This window comes from Pteropus alecto, unplaced genomic scaffold (assembly GCF_000325575.1).
Source record: "Pteropus alecto unplaced genomic scaffold, ASM32557v1 scaffold3, whole genome shotgun sequence".
In the NCBI taxonomy this organism is placed as follows: Eukaryota; Metazoa; Chordata; class Mammalia; order Chiroptera; family Pteropodidae; genus Pteropus; species Pteropus alecto.
In genome coordinates this window covers 35,741,385-35,749,606 of record NW_006442484.1, presented here as the reverse complement: position 1 = coordinate 35,749,606, position 8,222 = coordinate 35,741,385, and the positions used below count along the sequence as shown (strand labels likewise).

The 8,222-nt window shown below is 32.3% G+C and overlaps 1 protein-coding gene and 1 pseudogene across 1 annotated transcript in view; one reads left to right on the top strand and one right to left on the bottom strand.

Annotated features, from left to right (window-relative positions):
• The window catches only part of KCNH7 (potassium voltage-gated channel subfamily H member 7), a 404,901-nt gene that overhangs the window by 125,616 nt on the left and 271,063 nt on the right, over nucleotides 1–8,222 (top strand). The gene's annotated exons all lie outside the window — the stretch shown is intronic.
• On the bottom strand, nucleotides 1,646–1,765 carry LOC112470801 (annotated as a pseudogene).

Here is an 8,222-nt window from a genome sequence, read left to right as displayed (position 1 = left end):
ATATATATGTTATATATTTCTCTCTTTTTAGTTTTTTAAGTCATGATGTTTGCCTTCCTCCACCCTTCCATCTCTTACATACTTTAGAAAAGGTAGCAGCGGAGAGCAGTGGGAGGGGGGACTCACACTTAGAGATGTAGAACTAAATGGCTCTGTGCTATTCAAAAGGAAGCCTCTTGTTTTATCCCCAGCAAGAACAGGAGGGACTATTTATTTTTTTAAGTTATTAGACGTGATTATTGGCTATCCATGAGTAATTTAGCCCTTACTAAGTCAAAAGCAAATAAAAAAGAGGCTATCAAATCTCAAACAGATTACAAATGTAACAAATGTAAAAATATAAAGAGAAATATGAAGAGAGAAATAAGAAAACAAATTTATAACTTAGGGATGTAGGATGTTGATTCCATCGTATCTTTTTTATCAAAATAAATTTATTGGAGAAAGAAAATAGGAAGAATTTTAAAACTACAAAATGCTTAGTCAAATAAAATATTTTTCTGCCCAGTGACTATTTCAGAATTAAAGTTACCCTAGAATAAAACATAAACTTGAGAATACAAAGCTTAACAGGTAAGGGAGAGTAAATACTATTTAGAGGGTGTCTGAAATGAGCCAAATATTTTAGATGCATTTTCTCATTTAACCTTTACAGCAACCCTGTGATACTGGTCTTGTGATCTCCACATCACAAATGAAGAAATTGAATCTCATGGAGATAAAGTAATTTCCCCTGGGAATAAGTAAATGCACAACCTGGGAATAAAATACAGGTCTATTTGACTCAAAGCTAGTTCTCTTTCTAATATACAGTTCTTTGAGTTTTGCTCAAATACAGTTGATTCTCAGGTGTCTCTAATTTTGAACTATCATAAAAAAGAGTGGGAGCCATATGAAGTACAGAAGCTTTTTTGAGAAAATATGGTATATTAATAAGCAATGCAAAGAAAGTAAAAAAGAGGTAGATTACAATTATCCTATGAAACAAAAACTTATATTCACTGACCCAAAGGAAAGAGTCTCAGGCAGAAGGAATAATTAAAAGGGAGACTTAGTAATTACTGCCTGTCATGGTTTTCTATAACCTTAAGTGCTAGAGTACATATCATTTCCAGACAGAGGCATTAATTAAGATACACTTTCTCTTGATACCTTCAGTATTCCATTCGTATATGTAAAATGTCATGTTGTAGGAATTAAATGTTTTATGGGTCTGGATTACAACAAAAGAGTAACAGGCCCAAAGACTGAGAAGAGGGGGTTAGAGAAAAGATGAGTTAGACACTATGATTTTCAGTTCACCTGTCCCAAGTGTGTGAGCTTTGAATCTTATTTGTAAGTGCTATGAAAACTATGAGAGTAATGGGGTGGCATTAATTTTATATTCAAACTACCTTGGGAATCTACCTTGGGAAAATTAATATTATTTTTTCATTTTCAGAGATTTAGACACCAACAATGTGAAGTTATTTTTATCAGACAGAAAGTCAAAGAGATTAAAAGTACAATTAACAGGATTATAAAATGAGGCAACTGAGCTAAACAAAAATATTTTTCACTTATTAAATCTTTTCAGCATTAGATTGACAACTTGTTGTTGTTATTGTTGTTTATTATTATTATTATTATTATTATTATTATTATTATTTTAAGACCATCTGGTATTCCTAGGTGGTCTCCTATCCAAGTACTAACCAAGCCTGACCCTGCTTAGCTTCCAAGATCAGATGAGATTGGGTTTGTTCAGGGTGGCATGGTCGTAGTCGTCATTATTTTTATTTTTAACATTTTATTATGAAATAAAGCACGAATACAGAAAACCACACAAAACAAATGTATGACATTATGAATTATTATAAGACAGATACTCTTCTATCTTCACCTAGGTCAAGAAATAAAACTAAATCACCTGCCCCAGAAGCCCTTTCCATACTCTGTACCAATTTCAACCTCTTTCCTTCCCTCCTTTCTAAGTAACCATTACACTAACCTTAATAATGATTAATTACTAGAATTTCTTTTTAAATTTGTTATCCAAGTGTATATTCATAGAAAACGGTTTAGTTAGCCTTGCTCATTTTTTTTTTTTTTCAATTTAAAGTATGTTTTATTCTGTAGTCTCTCCCTCTAGTCCTTGAGTTTTCTTAGTATATTTGTACTAGTACCCAGGGCATTCGACCTATAGCATTCCCATGGTCTGCATTTTGCTTATTGTGTGCTCTTAGTACAGTGGAACGTGATTCTCTGTCTTCTGTATTTCCTGCAAGTTGGCTGTTGGATTCAGAGACTGGATCAGAGTCATCTCCAACCCTTTGGCAAGACTATGGGTGGTGGCATATTCTTTTCTCAAGAGGCACATAATATCTGGTGGCTTCTCACTTTGAGATACTAACAGTTATTGATGCTCAAAGCCTAAATTCATTAATTTATTCACAGCTACCAACTTCTGGCATTTCTTTATCATTTGTTAATTGAAATAGTTTTATAAAGAGACCCTTTCACCATCTTCTATTTAGTTAACCATATAGAAAAGATTAACTAAATTGAAAGAACCAAGACTAAATACTTGATTCTTTCCATTTATTTATCGTTTTTCAAGATAAAATGAATTGATTTCTATCATCTCACAAAGGCCAATTAGATTTTTTATATATAGTTAAGAATTTTTTAATTTAAATATGTTTGAAGAGTTTAAATCAATTGTAATTATTCTTTTTTGAAGTTCAGATAGTTCCATTTTGATAGAGGAAGCATCTTTACTTTACCCTGAGGCCTTCTCACATGAGCTTAGCAGCAGTTTCTGCTAGCTTCTTCAATATTTGATATGATAATATAGCGCAGGCTTATTTATACCATCTCTGTTTCAGACCTGGAATCAGCTTTTTCTTGTAGTCTGTTTCTTTTTGTGAGAAATGGCATTTCAAGGTGACAACTTGAGTACAAGGAATGTTCATTACTGGAGCATTGATCACTGTCTTTAGGTCTTACTAGTAGAGCGCATTAGATAATATATCTGTAAAAATAAAATGCCTCATGAATTTCTATGGATATTTCTCATTCATATCAGGACTTTAGTATTTATTATTATTATTATTTATTTAATCTCTTCTGTATCTTCCACATCAAAAATGCTGGTAACAAAGGACTTGGGATGATAGAATTACAATAACTTGTAATTAATTATTTAGTTTATACCATATTACACATGTAACATTCAGAATAACAGTACTAGATGTATATATACTTCTAAATATATAATATAAATATAGTTTCTAAAAGAGTTATAAAATATTTAACATATTATTTCTCCCCTCCCTTACATTAGCTAAATATGTAGTCTTGCTGTCCTTTTATTTTTTCATTTTTTTATTAAGTTTATTGGGGTAACATTGGTTAATACAATTATATAATTTTCAGGTGTACATTGTAATTTAACGTCTATATATTCTAGTGTGTGTTTACCACCCAAAGTCCAGTTTTCTTCAGCCATCATATATTCGATCCCCTTTACCCACTTCATCCTCCCCCTACTCCCTTATATTTGACTCCTTTTAACCGTCTACCTACCCCCTCCTCCTCTACCCCATACCCTCTGGTAAACACTAGTCTATAGTTCATGTCCATGAGTTTGTTTGTCCTATTCATGTGTTACTTTTAGGTTTATGTCCCTAAGTGATATAAACCTATATAAGTGATTTTCAACTTTTTCTGTCTGGCTTATTTCACTTAGCACGATTATCTCGAGGTCTATCCATGTTGTCGCAAATCGCAATATTTCATCTCTTCTTATGGCTGAGTTGCTCTCCTTTTTTAACCCTTACTTAGTCTTAGTTCTACAAGTAACTGTATGCTTGATGTCACCTCAGTCCTTATCTCTTTGCCTCCTTTAATCATTTGATTTGTTTGAAGATCATTCACTGGTAGATTCCTCAAGAAGAGTTTATGTGAATAATACTCCTTTGTATGAAATTTGTCTTTATGAACTTTTAGGGGGATGTAAGAGTCAAGATATCTTTTCTACCTACACAGAGCTTTTTGGTTGTTTTCTCATAGTGATCCAAAAAATACGGTGCCTTGTTTTCCAAGATTTACTGCAGCTGTTCTTCTTACCTGCTTTTATGTGGACCATCTCTCTCTTTAATCTCTTTGTCAGTAGTCTGTCCAATTTTGATTCTTCTCCAGTAGTTTTCCCATAGAGTGGGGCCCTGGGATGTCAATTTTAAGAGATATAGAGCCTAGGCTGCTTGCAGCCTCTTGTGTTCTGAAGACATACCTAACTGGGTTATCTTGTACTCACTGACTATTGTACTAGGCAAAACCACTCTCATTTTCAACTTCTATTCTCAGCTTGGCCCACCATGCTTTCCAGTGAAAAGCTCTTGACATTTTGGGGTTCTCAGTACCATCAGATGCCCCATTACTTCCCTCTACTTATTCCCAGAAAGACCCAAGTAACCCATAGCCTGTGATTGGCAGCATTGTGTCCTCAGAAGCTTATATTTGGGGTCATGGTGATATCTTGTCATCTAGTTTTGTTATAAATGTTGTTCATAGGTTTTTGGTTTTGCTGTCTTGTTAATCTGTCTATTTTTGTGTTAGGTCCAGAGAAATTTGAAAACTATGCTGTTACTGCTATTCTTGTTAATCTGTTTTGTTAATCGTCTTGTTAATCTGTGTATTTTTATTTTAGGATTCCAAGAAGTTTGAAAATTATGCTTTCATAGTTTTCTATGAAAACTATGTTACTGCTATTCCCCCCAAAATTCAATAACTGGTTATTATTGAATAGTGATACAAAAAATACTCCAATTAATAGGAAAAATAAAATTAATAGACTCATAAATAAGACAAGCAGTGGAATCATAAGTTTCTTCCTATGGAAAAACATGAAATTTCATTTAAACAAATATAATTAGTACCCAAAAACAATGCAAAATAAAGATATCTAGATTTAGTGAAAAATTCAGAAATAATAACTACTTGTATAGTCATTTGACTATAAGTTAGCTAGAAGTTGTGTTCTAGGCAGTATCTTGGCTGTGAGATATGCTTCTTAATAATTTTGTAATAACCTGTCTTCTACTCCTGCCTGGGAAGCACATTGCTGGAAAGAACAAGAACCCATGATACATACAGCCTCTGATTATGCATGCTCACAGCCAGAGGCTATAACATCGACTTTCTGAGTGAGGGGCTTAAAGAATCATAAGAGACCAGACTCCTCATGTGAGTATCAAGTATACACACACATCAGATGGTTCTTGGAGTGTTCAATACTGCAAAGATCTGTGCATGTCCACTGTCTCTCTGCCAGAGTGAAATAACCCTATTAATTGAAGCTGAACTGTTAGAGCGGAGATGAAAATCTGACTTCTGGGTTAATGTTTCAATGACTCATTGTAGATATCTTTCTCAATGACATCAAATGTCTTTTCTCTATCTGAAAAGTCCCAGCCTCCAAAAAACAGCAGAAGTCTGTTCACTATTTCCAAAGTTCTGATATGCTGATGAGAGTTCTTCATAATACACTATGTAAATTACTGAAAGATAAGTGAATTAGGATGAAGGTGATTAATTACAGTTCCTCAAATATGTTTTCAGAATGAGAGAATATATTATTAAAATATGTAGATACTTTTTTAATAGCTAGGCTTTATAGTTGTATAGCACCTTTCTCCAAGGGGTTTTGAAAACTATCTCATTAATCCTCACAGGCTTATTATTAAATTATGAAATCTCTGTACCATTCGAAATTAACAGCAATAGAATATTCTTTCTTGTACCTTTAATATCTTGACTCCTTATTATCTCTAATCTCCTCTGAGATAACAGCCAGTCTTACTTTTTTAAGTATTTGTTAACATGAAACATAAAGTTTTTATATTTGTGTTCAGCTTATGTTGCCACATATTTTTCAGAGATTTAGAAATTGTCTTTATTCTTTTTATTCATTAAATCAGAAATGTCATCGACTTTTATAAGGTTTTTGTTATATTTTCTTACCCACTTACATGCTCAACATTCTCCTGCCTTTCAGCCAAATTTTTTTCTCTAAGAGATAAATTGTAAATACCACCTGAACACCATACAGCCTTCTGCCTTCTGCCATCAGTAGTTTTTCTTAACTAATCCGATTTGCAATTGGATGTATGTGCTCATGTACTAACACATTACATATACATTAAAAATGACCTTTCATTGACTTGATGCTGTTTAAACATGAAATAATTCTCAGTGTTACCTTACTCATTTTTAATACTTCCTGAATATGTGACATTCTTCTGATGTATGATTAGAACTGATCTGGAGACAACACAAATCACATGCTATAATTGAAAACTACTGATTTAATCTTACTCTTCCTATTTCCCTTAAAAATTTAGCCACTTCTTTTCCTTTATAATGTTTTATCTTTAAGCTATTTCTAGGGTTACAGATGCATGTGTGCTGGATGAGGTCTTTTTTCTGTTTTTGTTTTTGTTTGGTTTTTATTGTTTGTTTTTGTAGTCAGTTTACTCAAGAGCACCTTTAAAATGAAGGATCAGAGTTAAGCTAAAAGGCTCTTGGATGTGTTTTTTAATGAGTAATTTTAGCAGGTAAAAGACTCTTATCCTATAGTTCATGTGAATAAACTATTTAGAGACTCTTATTCTAAAAACATAATTTTCCTGTTTATTCAGTATACTTGTGTGTGGATTATTTGGCATTCTTACCAATGTAGATATAATCTAAAGCCGATCATTTACCTTTTTACAAATTAAACAACATAAATGACCATGTAATTTTTTTCTTTTATTTACTTATTTAGTTATATTCTCTAGATTGTTTACAAGTTTTCTTTGGAACTCCAACACTTCTTTTCTTATCACTATCTCTCTCTTTCATACTTTCTTTTGCTAAATCACTTGCAATGTGCTGGCTACTTTACAGTGTTTACTTTTATTGGATTACGTTTATTTTTGATGTGGCTTTCAAATTCTCCCATGTGGCTCCTAATTCTTGAACACCAATATTTGTTTTATTTTTCAATGATTGAAAATAAAGCACAAATATGAACTTTTTTCAACCCTTATCAGCCCACTTCAAACACTGCTTTTGTCCTTAATAGTGTTATGCTGGTGTATACTCTAAAATATAAGTAGAGAAAAATCAAGTTATCTAGAGACTCCCTTGTACCTATTGGATTTGTCAGTCGAAAAATAAAGTAGTAAACAATCTGTTCCACTGTCACAAAATCTTTTCAAAATTTTGTACACTATATTTTTATTATAGTACTCAAACACTTTGACATTACAAATGCAAAAATGTGTGTGTGTGTGCATGTGTGTTCATGTGAGTGTGTATGTGTACATGTGAGTGTCCATGTCTGTACACTAGGGGATTTTGTTTAGAATAATTTGACATGGATTCCAAGATCTACAATTCATTGTAGCTATGGCGTAACTTTGATTATAAAATCTAATGTTTACATCAACCTTAATTTCCTTTAAACAATACTACTGTCAAGGCCTAAATGATAAGTAGATTCAAGCTATCAGATTTTTAGAACTAAACACAATTGGTCATGTCATGATTCCAATAGATCAGCAATAATAGAAATTACAAGAAGAAAAAGATGAGGTTTTTCTTTGAATCTGTCAAAAGAACGTTGTCCAATCTTAACAACTTCAGGAATATTGGTGTTTAAAATCTTCCTCAAAGGCCACAATTGTTTTACATGCTTTTAAATGACTGGTATGATTTTTTAAAATTAATTGATAAAAAAAAAAGTCATAGAATAGAAATATTTGACTTGAAAAAATGTGAGATTATTTGTTAAAATAAAAGGTATTTTTAGAGGCAGTTGTCAAATTATGCAAGTAGTCTTGGTTTGCTCTTTAGCTGAAGGGTGGACGAAGGAAATGTAAGTCCAAGGAACAATTTTTGGCCTTATTGCAATGGAATTTTAAAATAAAACTCACATGTTTATGGAAAATATGATCTCCTAATAATCTGTTGTTTCTACATGTAGCTGTGACTTAACTAATGATATTACTCCTTGCTATAGTGGACTGACTTCAATTATAAAGGGTTATAGATAAAATATTTATTATTTTACATATAATTCATCATTTTTAAGAGTTTGCTACTATAAAAATTTTTATGAGAATTAAATTGAGTTGGTGGGAATCTTGCTTATAAAACCTCAATAGAGACAGAGACAAAACTGTTACTACCTGCTG